Below are 13,474 nucleotides of genomic sequence, written 5' to 3' on the forward strand. Positions count from 1 at the left end.
TATGTCTTCCTTGGAGAAATGTCTGTTTAGTTCTTTGGCCCATTTTTTGATTGGGTCATTTATTTTTCTGGAATTGAGCTTCAGGAGTTGCTTGTATATTTTTGAGATTAATCCTTTGTCTGTTGCTTCTTTTGCTATTATTTTCTCCCAATCTGAGGGCTGTCTTTTCACCTTACTTATTTTATCCTTTGTTGTGCAAAAGCTTTTAAGTTTCATTAGGTCCCATTTGTTTATTTTTGCTTTTATTTCCAATATTCTGGGAGGTGGGTCATAGAGGATCTTGCTGTGATTTATGTCAGAGAGTGTTTTGCCTATGTTCTCCTCTAGGAGTTTTATAGTTTCTGGTCTTACATTTAGATCTTTAATCCATTTTGAGTTTATTTTTGTGTATGGTGTTAGAAAGTGTTCTAGTTTCATTCTTTTACAAGTGGTTGACCAGTTTTCCCAGCACCACTTGTTAAAGAGGTTGTCTTTTTTCCATTGTATATCCTTGCCTCCTTTGTCGAAGATAAGGTGTCCATAGGTCCGTGGATTTATCTCTGGGCTTTCTATTCTGTTCCATTGATCTATATTTCTGTCTTTGTGCCAGTACCATACTGTCTTGATGACTGTGGCTTTGTAGTAGAGTCTGAAGTCAGGCAGGTTGATTCCTCCAGTTCCATTCTTCTTTCTCAAGATTACTTTGGCTATTCGAGGTTTTTTGTATTTCCATACAAATTGTGAAATTATTTGTTCTAGTTCTGTGAAAAATACCGTTGGTAGCTTGATAGGGATTGCATTGAATCTATAGATTGCTTTGGGTAGAATAGCCATTTTGACAATATTGATTCTTCCAATCCATGAACACGGTATGTTTCTCCATCTGTTTGTGTCCTCTTTGATTTCTTTCATCAGTGTTTTATAGTTTTCTATGTATAGGTCTTTTGTTTCTTTAGGTAGATATACTCCTAAGTATTTTATTCTTTTTGTTGCAATGGTGAATGGTATTGTTTCCTTAATTTCTCTCTCTGTTTTTTCATTGTTAGTATATAGGAATGCAAGGGATTTCTGTGTGTTAATTTTATATCCTGCAACTTTACTATATTCATTGATTAGTTCTAGTAATTTTCTGGGAGAGTCTTTAGGGTTTTCTATGTAGAGGATCATGTCATCTGCAAACAGCGAGAGTTTCACTTCTTCTTTTCCTATCTGGATTCCTTTTACTTCTTTTTCTGCTCTGATTGCTGTGGCCAAAACTTCCAACACTATGTTGAATAGTAGTGGTGAGAGTGGGCACCCTTGTCTTGTTCCTGATTTCAGGGGAAATGCTTTCAATTTTTCACCATTGAGGGTGATGCTTGCTATGGGTTTGTCATATATAACTTTTATTATGTTGAGGTATGTTCCTTCTATTCCTGCTTTTTGGAGAGTTTTAATCATAAATGAGTGTTGAATTTTGTCAAAGGCTTTCTCTGCATCTATTGAGATAATCATATGGTTTTTATCTTTCAATTTGTTAATGTGGTGTATTACATTGATTGATTTGCAGATATTAAAGAATCCTTGCATTCCTGGGATAAAGCCCACTTGGTCATTGTGTATGATTTTTTAATATGTTGTTGGATTCTGTTTGCTAGAATTTTGTTAAGGATTTTTGCATCTATGTTCATCAGTGATATTGGCCTGTAGTTTTCTTTTTTTTGTGGCATCTTTGTCTGGTTTTGGTACTAGGGTGATGGTGGCTTCATAAAATGAGTTTGGAAGTTTACCTTCTGCAATTTTCTGGAAGAGTTTGAGTAAGATAGGTGTTAGCTCTTCTCTAAATTTTTGGTAGAATTCAGCTGTGAAGCCATCTGGTCCTGGGCTTTTGTTTGCTGGAAGATTTCTGATTACAGTTTCGATTTCCTTGCTTGTGATGGGTCTGTTAAGATCTTCTATTTCTTCCTGGTTCAGTTTTGGAAAGTTATACTTTTCTAAGGATTTGTCCATTTCATCCAAGTTGTCCATTTTATTGGCATAGAGCTGCTGATAGTAATCTCTTATGATCCTTTGTATTTCAGTGTTGTCTGTTGTGATCTCTTTATTTTCATTTCTAATTTTGTTGATTTGGTTCTTCTCTCTTTGTTTCTTAATGAGTCTTGCTAATGGTTTGTCAATTTTGTTTATTTTTTCAAAACACCAGCTTTTAGCTTTGTTGATTTTTGCTATGGTCTCTTTAGTTTCTTTTGCATTTATTTCTGCCCTAATTTTTAAGATTTCTTTCCTTCTGCTAACTCTGGGGTTCTTCATTTCTTCCTTCTCAAATTGCTTTAGGTGTAGAGTTAGGTTATTTATTTGGCTTTTTTCTTGTTTCTTGATGTAAGCCTGTAATGCTATGAACCTTCCCCTTAGCACTGCTTTTACAGTGTCCCATAGGTTTTGGGTTGTTGTGTTTTCATTTTCATTCATTTCTATGCATATTTTGATTTCTTTTTTTATTTCTTCTATGATTTGTTGGTTATTCAGAAGCATGTTATTTAGCCTCCATATGTTTGAATTTTTAACAATTTTTTTCCTGTAATTGAGATCTAATCTTACTGCACTGTGGTCAGAAAAGATGACTGGAATGATTTCAATTTTTTTGAATTTTCCAAGACCAGATTTATGGCCCAGGATGTGATCTATTCTGGAGAAGGTTCCGTGTGCACTTGAGAAAAAGGTGAAGTTGATTGTTTTGGGGTGAAATGTCCTATAGATATCAATTAGGTCTAGCTGGTCCATTGTGTTATTTAAGGTTTGTGTTTCCTTGTTAATTTTCTGTTTAGTTGATCTATCCATAGTTGTGAGTGGGGTATTAAAGTCTCCCACTATTATTGTGTTACTATTAATTTCCTCTTTCATACTCGTTAACATTTGCCGTACATATTGCAGTGCTCCTATCTAACCATTCAGATTAAAAGCCCCACATCCCCAAAATCATGTCCCTCTCCCATATCTGGCATCTGTGGTGAAGCTACCCCAGAATGTGAGGGGCAGCAAGGAATCCACATAGCTTCCCATGTCCTGTCTTCCTGAAATTTTTCCTACAAATGATGTTCCTACAGGTCTGGTCTACTTGACAATAGTTCATTTGTACTTGTTGCACAACAGATTCTCTATTATGTATAAGTAAGAACTCCTGGTTCTGCATCCACTGTATTCACCCTCTAATCTTCCCTATTTCAATTAAATGAGAGCATCAATCAATCACTAGTTCATATCAAGAAACTAAATGTCATTGTTAATTCCTCTTTTATATCTGAACATAAATCCAATCCATTATCAAGTTCTACAAGAGCTCTATTTTCAGAGTATAGTCAGAATTCAACCATGTTTCACTGCATTGGCCTCCTAACCACACTTTCTATTTCCACAAAAGACCCATCCATGGTCAACTTTGACAAACATGAATCAACTCATGTCACCATCTAGTTCTAAATATCTCCAGTGGCCTCTCATTCCACTTAGAATACACTCTAAATGCCCAGTCATGGCTATAAAGTGCTACATGATTTGGTCTTTATCTCATTTTCTTTTACTCTTGCTCTTATTCACTCTGCTCCAGCCACAGTGGCCTCCTTTCTTCATCATGAACATGCTAAGCTTGGTTTCATCCCAAGGCTGTTCACTTTACTTGGAATGGTCTTCTCCCAGCCCTTGCATTACTTTTACTTCACTCATATCCTGGAGTTCAAATATTAATTTCTCCTTCATATGTTTCTTAACCATCCAATCTAAAGTAGCACTCTCCACTCTAGATCATTTTATCCTTTTTGTTTTTTATCATTGTACTTATCACCTGAAAGTATATTATATATTTCTTCATGAGATTGTCTGTCTCCCTAATACATTTTCAGCTTCATGAGAGCTGGGACCTTTTGGTCTTTTTTGCTACTCTATGTGCAAGGCCTAAAACAGGGCTTGGCACTGCTCAAAAATTATTTCTTGAAAAATAATGAGTGGGACTAAAAAGTTCTGAAAATCATTTCTCATAAACCTAGGAAAATCAGAGGACCTTTCTGAAAATATAATTATTCATCAATTAGACAAGGAAAGGCAGGGTTTTTTACACTTTGTGGTTGCCATTCATTCACTAAGTGCCATCCAAGTCTTTGTGACCCCATGGAAGCATGCCAGGCTTCCCTGTCCTTTACTGTCTCCTAGAGTTTGCTCAAACTCATGTCCATTGAGTCAGTGATGCCATCCAACCATCTCACCCTCTGTTGCCCCCTTCTCCTCTTGCCCTCAATGTTTCCCAGTATCAGGATATTTTCCAATGAGTGTGCTCTTCATATCAGGGGGCCAAAGTATTGGAGCTTCAGCTTTAGCCTTCAGCATCAGTCTTTCCAATGAATATTCATGGTTGATTTCCTGTTGGATTGACTGGTTTCATCTCCTTGCTGTCCAAGGGATTCTCAAGAGTCTTCTCCAGCACCACAGCTCAAAAGCATCATTTTTTTGGTGCTCAGCCTTCTTTATGGTACAACTTTCATGCCTGTACATGACTACTGGAAAAGCCATTGCTTTGACTATATAGACCTTTGTCAGCAAAGTGATGTCTCTGCTTTTTAAGATGGTGTCTAGGTTTGTCATAGCTTTTCTTCCAAGGAATGAGAGTCTTTTAATTTCATGGATGCAGTCACCATCCGCAGTGATTTTGGAGCCCAAAAAAAGAAAATCTGTCACTGTTTCCATTTTTCTCCATCTATTTGCCATGAATTTATGGGACCAGATGCCATGATCTTCATTTTTTGAATGTTGAGTTTTTTTTTTTTTTTTAAAACATTTATTTTTATTTATTTGACTGCATAGAATCTTAGTTGTGGCATGTGGGATCTAGTTCCCTGACCAGGGATTGAACCCAGGCCCCCTATATCAGGAGGGCAGAGTCTTAGCCACTGGACCACCAGGGAGTTCCTGAATGTTGAGTTTTAAACCAGCTTTTTCACTCTTCTCTTTCACCTTCATCAAGAGACTCTTTAGTTCTTCACTTTCTGACATTAGGGCGGTATCATCTGCATATCTAAGGTTGTTCATATTTCTCCTGGTAAACTTGACTCTAGCCTGTGAGTCATCCAGCCCAGCATTTCACATGATGTACTCTGCATGTAAGTTAAATAAGCAGGGTGACAATATACAGCCTTGTCATACTCCTTTCCCACTTTTGAACCAGTCCATTGTTCCATTCTAACAGTCCAATTCTAACTGTTGCTTCTTGTCCTACACACAGATTTCTCAGGAGACGATAAGGTGGTGTGGTATTCCCATTTCTTTAAGAATTTTCCACATTTTGTTGTGATCCACAGAGTCAAAGGCTTTAGTTTAGTCAATGAAGCAGAAGTAGACTTTTTTTTTGGAATTCCCTTGCCTTTTCTATGATCCAGCAGATGTTGGCAATTTGATCTCTGGTTCCTCTGCCTTTTCTAAATCCAGTTTGTACATCTGGAAATGTCTAGGCTTAGTAAGTGTTTAATAAATACAGATTGAATAAGTAAATAGATAAAATAAAGCTGCTTTTATTCATCGCATAGACTAACTACAGAATGCCTCTAAGCCTGTTATTTATTTCTTTACTCAAACTACAAAATATGTTTTTTAAATTAAGTTTTAATTAAAAAAAATCATAAATTTGAAGAAGACAAACTCTTCAATATGTGAGAAGATTCTTCTGGGAAAGATAACTAAATGTCAAATATGATGAGTGGTATCTTTTTTTCTTTTTTGCTGTGTGGGGGAAGATCAAAAAATATAATCTTTCTTTGAGGGTAGAGTCCATGACTATTCATCCTTTCAAAAGCATACATTAATTACAAGCTGTCAGTATAAACTCTTACAATAATTCTTTTTGTGTGAAATTGACCTCAGGTAGGATTAAAACTGACCTAATATGAATTTGTTGAGCTACTAGCGACTGTAGTTTGTCTATAATCTCTGAGACATGTGAAGTTAATGAAAACTCCCTTATTTTTTTCATTAATTTATTTTAGGCTGTTTGTTATTTACTTTTAATTTTTAAATTTATTTTTAATTGAAGGATAATTACTTTACAATATTGTGTTGATTTCTGCCAAATACCGACATTAATCAGCCATAGGTATATCTATGATCCCTCCCTCTTGAACCTCTCTCCCACCTCCCTTCAAACCCTTCATTCTTTTTCTTTTTTAATTTTTTATTTATTTTAATTGGAGGCTAATTACTTTACATTATTGTGGTGCTTTTTGCCATACATTGACATGAATCATCCAAGAATGTACATGTGTCCCACCATCCTGAACCCCTCTCCCACCTCCAAAATCCTTCATTTGTAAATGAATTTCACACTTTGAAACTAAATGGAGGGAATATTTTTCAGTCCTGTGAAATTCAAGATTTTGAGAAAATAGGATTTGACAGTAGACTCTATTATTTTATAGCTAGAATATAAGAAATTGAAGTTCAAATATGACTGAAACCATTCTGCTTCACTATGGAGAACGTTATTACCTCCTAGCCAGCCAGTAGTTTTATAGGCATCATAATATGGGAGTCAAAGACCTTGGCCCTGTTTATAGCTTGAGACTGAGTTCACTGTTTCCTTAGGTGTTCTCCAGCAAGCCCTCATCTAACAACGACACAGAGCAATAATCTTCTAAATTTAAAGCAATGTCTCAAATAACCTTCACACTGAGCCTCTTAGGTTATTTTTCTTTACCCATAAAACAGATGAAGTAACTGAGGTTGTAAGAAGTTAACAACTTTTCCTGAATTACAGAATTAGTAAGATTTTTCAGGCTGGGGCAACTGTGGTACACCTGATTTAAGGATGCAAAATACTGGAGTAGCATGAAAGGAGCCAATAATCAATCAGACTTGGTGGCCCAGTGAGAGGTGCCAATGAATTATTTAAATGGTGAGTCCTTGGGAATAAGTGGCAGTTCTTGTTTTGAAGTTCAGAAAGTAGACTGAGAACTGAAATGGATCTGGAGGTAACATTTGAGCCATGAACTAGATAATCACTCTGGTGGGTTTGTGGAGAAAAGAATTGAGGCCATGAAGGAAAGGATGCCAGGATAGGAATGGTTCCTATACAAGCAATCCCCAGTGGTTTTGGCACTAGGGACTGATTTCATGGAAGACAATGAAAACTGGGGTGGGGGAATGGTTTCAGGATGATTTAAGCACATTTCGCTTATTGTGCACTCTATTTCTATTATTATTACATCAGCTCCACCTCAGATCATCAGGCATTAGAGCCCAGAGGCTGGGGATCCCTGCTATAACATGATGAAGACAAAGAGAAGGAAGAATTTTAAGGAAGAGTTGCTTGCTCACTCGGGTTAAATACTATTGAGTTCTATGGGGTGAGGAATAAGATCTTTGAATTAAAATGGACATTGAGATCCTTACTTCTAGCAAGGAGCTCCCACCCCCTCAGCGATTTGGCAGAGTACTGATGATTTTAGTAGACCTATTCCTCACCAAACTAAAGAAAGACTAATTTTAGAACCATAATGAATTAAGACACTACATTTTGTTAGAGGATTTGTTTCCTCCTTAAATATAAGTCCTTTCTTTTCTCAAATGCTTTTTGGACTGTTTTGAATCCTTGCATTTTTAATTTGAAGTATAAAATAATTTTTCATTATCCTTATGGAGTAACTCATGGACAGTAAGATGTATTATTTTAAAAGGGGCTAGATAAAGATCTTAGTTTTTCTATTACACTGACTATGTCGCTCTTTAAATGATTTTTATAAAGTTCAAAAGGTGCTTAGATTTAGAGTTGAGAGTCTTTCTTTTGTCATCTTTTTATAAACCAAAGATTGTACTGAGTTATGCCTTTGATGAAATGTACAGTATGTTGTGAGGAAAAGATGTCCTCTCAACTCTTTGAAGATGCTCATAAAATGGTGGAAAGGATGCCAAAAAAGATTATTCACTACAATTAGCACATGTCTAGAGGTTCATTAGCTTGAATTTACATTATAAAATTGTTTATTGAGTTGATTGACTGGGTACTTTTATAATGGTTAAAGACTGGTTCTTGACTCTAACTGTGCTTTAGAATTGCCTGGGGAATTTTTTTCTTCCCTGAGGCTGTCTCCTCTAATTGGGTAATATTTTTGCAGAGAGAAGGGAGCCTGCCATATTTTTTTTCACAATTTATTTTTTAGAGCAGTTTAAGTTCACAGCAAAATTGAGTGGGAAGTATAGAGTCTGCATATTCCCCTGTCCCTGCACATGCGTAGCCTCCCCCAACATCAACATTCAGCACTGCAGGGTACATAAGTTGCAACTGATGAACCAGCTTGCACATCATCATCACTCAAAGTCTATAGTGTATATTAGGGTTCACCTCTGGAGTTGTACATTCTATGGATTTAGATGAATGTATAATGACACGTATCTATCATTATAATATCTGTACTCCATCTATTCATCCCTTCCCCTCCTCAACCCCTGGAAACTGCTTATCTTTTACTGTCCCCAGTAGTTTTGCCTTTTCAAGAATATAATTTAGTTGGAATCATACAGTATATAACCTTTTCAGTTTGACTTCTTTCACTTAGTTAGATGCATTTTAAAAAATCCAGCTCTGTTGAGATATAATTGACATAAAAATTATTTAAAAATTCACATTTAAGTTTCCTCCATGTCTTTTCATGGCTTGATAGCTCATTTCTTTTTGATAGCACTGAATAATATTCCATTGTTTGGATGCACCACAGTTTATCTATTCACCTACTGAAGGACATCTTGGTTCATTGCAAGTTTTGGCAATTATGAATAAAGCTGTTATGAATATCTGCATGGGCATAAGTTTTCAACTCCTTTGGGTAAACAACAAGGATCACGATTGCTGGATCATATGGTTAGAGTATGTTTAGTTTTGTAAGAAACTGCCAAACCGTCTTCCAAGGTGGCTTTACTATTTTGCATTCCCACTCATCATAAATCAGTTTCTATTACTCTCACCAATATTTATTGGTGTCAGTTTCTGGATTGTGTCTATTCTAATAGACATGTAGTGGTATCTTATTACTGTTTTAACTTCCGTTTTCCCAATGACATATAACATGGAGAATCTTTTCATATATTTATTCTCCATCTGTGTATCTTCTTTGATTAGGTATCTGTTCAGGTCTTTTGCCCATTTTTTAATTAGATTGTTTTCTTATTGTTAAGTTTAAGATTTCTTTGTGTATTCTAGGTAATAGTCCTTTATCTGATGTGTTTTTTTGCAAATATTTTTCTCTCAGTCCATGGCTTTTTTTTTCTTTTTCATTCTCTTAACATTGTTGTGGAGCAGAAGTTTTCATTTTAATGAAGTCCAGCTCAATTATTTAATGAATTGTGCCTTTGATGTTGTAAGGGGAGCTTTATTTATGTATTTATGTACATCTGGTCCCATCACTTCATGGCAAATAGATGGGGAAACAGTGGAAACACTGTCAGATTTTATTTTTGGGGGCTCCAAAATCACTGCAGATGGTGACTGCAGCCATGAAATTAAAAGATGCTTACTCCTTGGAAGGAAAGTTATGACCAACCTAGACAGCACATTAAAAAGCAGAGACATTACTTTGTCAACAAAGGTCCATCTAGTCAAGGCTATGGTTTTTCCAGTAGTCATGTATGGATGTGAGAGTTGGACTGCAAAGAAAGCTGAGCGCTGAAGAATTGATGCTTTTGAACTGTGGTGTTGGAGAAGACTGATGAGAGTCCCTTGGACTGCAAGGAGATCCAACCAGTCCATCCTAAAGGAAAGCAGTCCTGGGTGTTCATTGGAAGGACTGATGTTGAAGGTGAAACTCCGATACTTTGGCCACCTGATGCGAAGAGCTGACTCATTTGAAAAGACCCTGATGCTGGGAAAGATTGAGGGGAGGAGGAGAAGGGGACGATAGAGGATGAGATGGTTGGATGGCATCAGCAACTTGATGGACATGGGTTTGAGTAAACTCCGGGAGTTGGTGATGGACAGGGAGGCTTGGCATGCTGTGGTCCATAGGGTCACAAAGAGTTGGACACGACTGAGTGACTGAACTGATGACTATAATCACCATGCTGTACATTAGATCCCCAGAACTTATTTATTTTATAACTGGAAGTTTGTGATGTTTGACCAATATCTTCTTATTTCCCCAAATACATAGCTCCTGATAACCACTATTCTACTCTCTAAGAATTTAGTTTTTTTAGATTCCGCATATACATGAGACCATACACTATTTGTCTTTCTATATCAGACTTATTTCATCTAGCATAATGTCCTCACATTTCATCCATGTTGTCCCAAATGGCAAAATTTCTTTCTTCCTCACAGCTGAGTAGTATTCCATTGTGTATACACACAGATAAACACACACACACACACGTGCACACACATATCACATCTTCTTTATCCATTCATCTGTTGATAGACACTTAAGTTGCTTCCATATCTAGGCTATTGTGAATAATCTGACAGTGACGACGAGGGTACACATATCTCTTTGAAATCCTGTTTTTATTTCCTTTGGATAAATACCCAAGAGTGGTGTTGCTGGATCATATGGTAGTCCAATGTTTAATTTTTTGAGGAAGAAAGAAGGGCATTTAAAGATATCAAATACCCAAATTTTCACCCCTAAAGAGTCTGTTTTGGTTAATGTGAGTGAGGCCTGGGCAACAGCATTTTAACACTCTGTGTGTGTGTTAGTTGCTTAGTAATACTCTCTAGTTAATTCTAAATTGGAGGAGCAGAGGTCTAATGCCATAGTTTCCTTTCTCTACTTTGAGGCAACAACTTTCTATAACTAAAAAACAAGAAAACAAAACTTGTTATTTGTTTTTCTGGTGATGGCCCAATATCCTGATTTTCCTCTTACCTTTCTGTACTTTTCAATCTCACTCAATGTAGGTGCGTTCTGGGGCTTTATCCTAGTTCTCCATCTCTCTCTCTCTCTCTTTTTTTTTTTTTGATGTGGACCATTTTTAGTCTTTATTGAATTTGTTACAATATTGTTTTTGCTTTATGTTTTGGTTTTTGGCCCTGGAGGCATGTGGGATCTTAGTGCCCTGACCAAGGATCAAACCCGCACCCTTCGCGTTGAAAGGCGAAGTCTTAACCACTGGACTGCCCAGGAAGTCCCTCCTCGTCTCTTCTCTAGCTACATTCTCTTCCTCAGTGATCTCCATCACCCACATACTGTAACTACCCTCCATAGGTTGACAATGTCCACATGTTTTTTCCTCCAGCTCTGAAATTGCCCCTGAAATCCAAACTAGTATATCACATTACCTTTTCTGAGTTTCAATTTGGATGTCTTATAAGAATTCGCTAAACTGAACCTGTTCCAAATTGAATTGAATGATTCCAGCCCCACACATCATCAAACCGACCAGTGCTTCCCTCAGTCCACCATGGGGCAAGCATAAGACTGATGTTTTCTCTTTTTGGCCTCTCCACATACAATTCAGAGGCAAGTCGTGTATATTCTACACCCCCCAAATACATCCAAAGTCTGTCCACTCCACTCCACTTGAACTACTTCAACCACAGTGCAAACCACCGCTTTCTCTTCCCTGGGAGACTTCAGTGACCTCTCTCCTTCCACCCTTTGTCACTTCCCATTTCCTCATCTGCCCATAATCCATCTCTACATATGAACCAGAGTGAGTTTCTAAAAAAATGTAAATCATTTCTTTAAACCCACCAATGAATTCCCATCCTTTTGCAAGCAAAACTGTTTGTTTCCAAGGGCTGCCATATCAAAATACCAAAACCTAGGTGGTTTAAAACTACAGAAATATATTGTCCCACAGTTCTGGGGGCCAGAAGTCTGAAATCAAGTTGTCAGCAGGGCCATGTTTTCTCTGATGGCTTCAGGGGAACATCCTTCCTTGTCTCTTCTAGCTTCTGATGTTTGTTGGAAACCCTTGATCTTCCTTAGCTTACTGATGCTTCACTACAGTCACACAGCCATTTTCTCCCTGTTTGTGTCTTTACATTTTCTTCCCTCTGTGCAGGTATGTTTCTGTGCCTAAAATTCTCCTTTTTATAAGAACACTAGTCATATTGGATTAGGACCCATCTTAATGACTTCACTATTTATCTCTATGATAACTCAATTTTGAAATAAGGTGGCATTCTAAGCTACTGGGGGTTAGGACTTCAATATATCTTATTTGGAGGAGACACAATTCAACCAAGAACAAAACCTCAAACTTCCTACAATGACCAATCAAGCTTTATGTAATATCTATGCCCCCTGCTTTCATCTCTGATCACATCTCCTACCACTTGCCCCCCTCACTTTATTCCAGGCATTTCTGCTTGACCACTTTGCTCTTAGCATTTAAATTCAAATGTCATGTCCACAGAGAAACCAACTCTGGTCAGGCACACTATTAACTTACTCCTCTTCCTGTACTACTTCAGTTACTGTCTAGTTCATTACTATTTCATTTTCCTCATAGCATTTGTCACATTCTGCAGTCACCTGGTGTTTATATTGTCTCTCTCACAGTGGCAGATACTACAGTTCATCCTCTTTCATCACTAAGAATCTATGTTTAGTCTGCCATGCATCCAGCCCCAGGGCATGGGTCATGATTGGGCCAGACCAGTCATGGCAATTGTGCTTTCCTTTGCAGAGATTGGGGCATCCCTGGGTGGTTCAGTGGTAAAGAATCCACCTGCCAATTCAGGAGACTCAGAGACATAGGTTCAATCCCTGGGTCAGGAAGATCCCCTGGAGAAGGAAATGGCAACCCACTCCCATATTCTTGCCTGGGAAATTCCATGGACAAAGGTGCCTGGTGGGCTACAGTCCAAGGGGTTGCAAAGAGTCGGACATGACTTAGTGACTAAACAACAACAATAGCAACAACATTGCAGAGATTACTGTTGAAGTGGGAATATGACCAGGTTCTGGTCAATGGATGCAAGGGGAAGTCCTTGGGGTTTCTGGAAAAACTTTCCTCCTGATTGAAGAAGCAGAGAAAAAACAAGCTCTTTCTCTTTCCCTCTTGACTCCTGAATTTCAGTATGATTTCTAGAGTTCCACCAGCCATCTTGTGTGCATGAATTGATCTTTCAGAGAACAGAACCCAACAGTGTTGAGCATGATGAAAGTGGGTGGAGCTTGAGATTTTGCTGATACCAGGACTACTGTACCAACTGTCAAGTTATTACTGCCTGATTGAGCACCATAAATGTCCTTATGTTTTAAGCCATTGATCTTTAAGGTTTTTGTTTCTTGCCTTGAAAGTGTCTCAAAGAGTCAGACATGACTGAAGTGACTTAGCTTGTAGTACTTTTTTCTAGATTTCATATGTGTGTGTATATATATATGCATTAATATAAGATATTTGCTTTTCTCTTTGTGACTTTTTTCATTCTGTATGACAGACTCTAGCTCCATCCAGGAATAGAGATGCAGACGTAGAGAAAAGAATGTGGACACAGTGGGGGGAAGGGGAGGGTGGGATGAACTGGGAGGATAGCATT

This window comes from Cervus elaphus, chromosome X (assembly GCF_910594005.1).
Source record: "Cervus elaphus chromosome X, mCerEla1.1, whole genome shotgun sequence".
Lineage (NCBI taxonomy): Eukaryota > Metazoa > Chordata > Mammalia > Artiodactyla > Cervidae > Cervus > Cervus elaphus.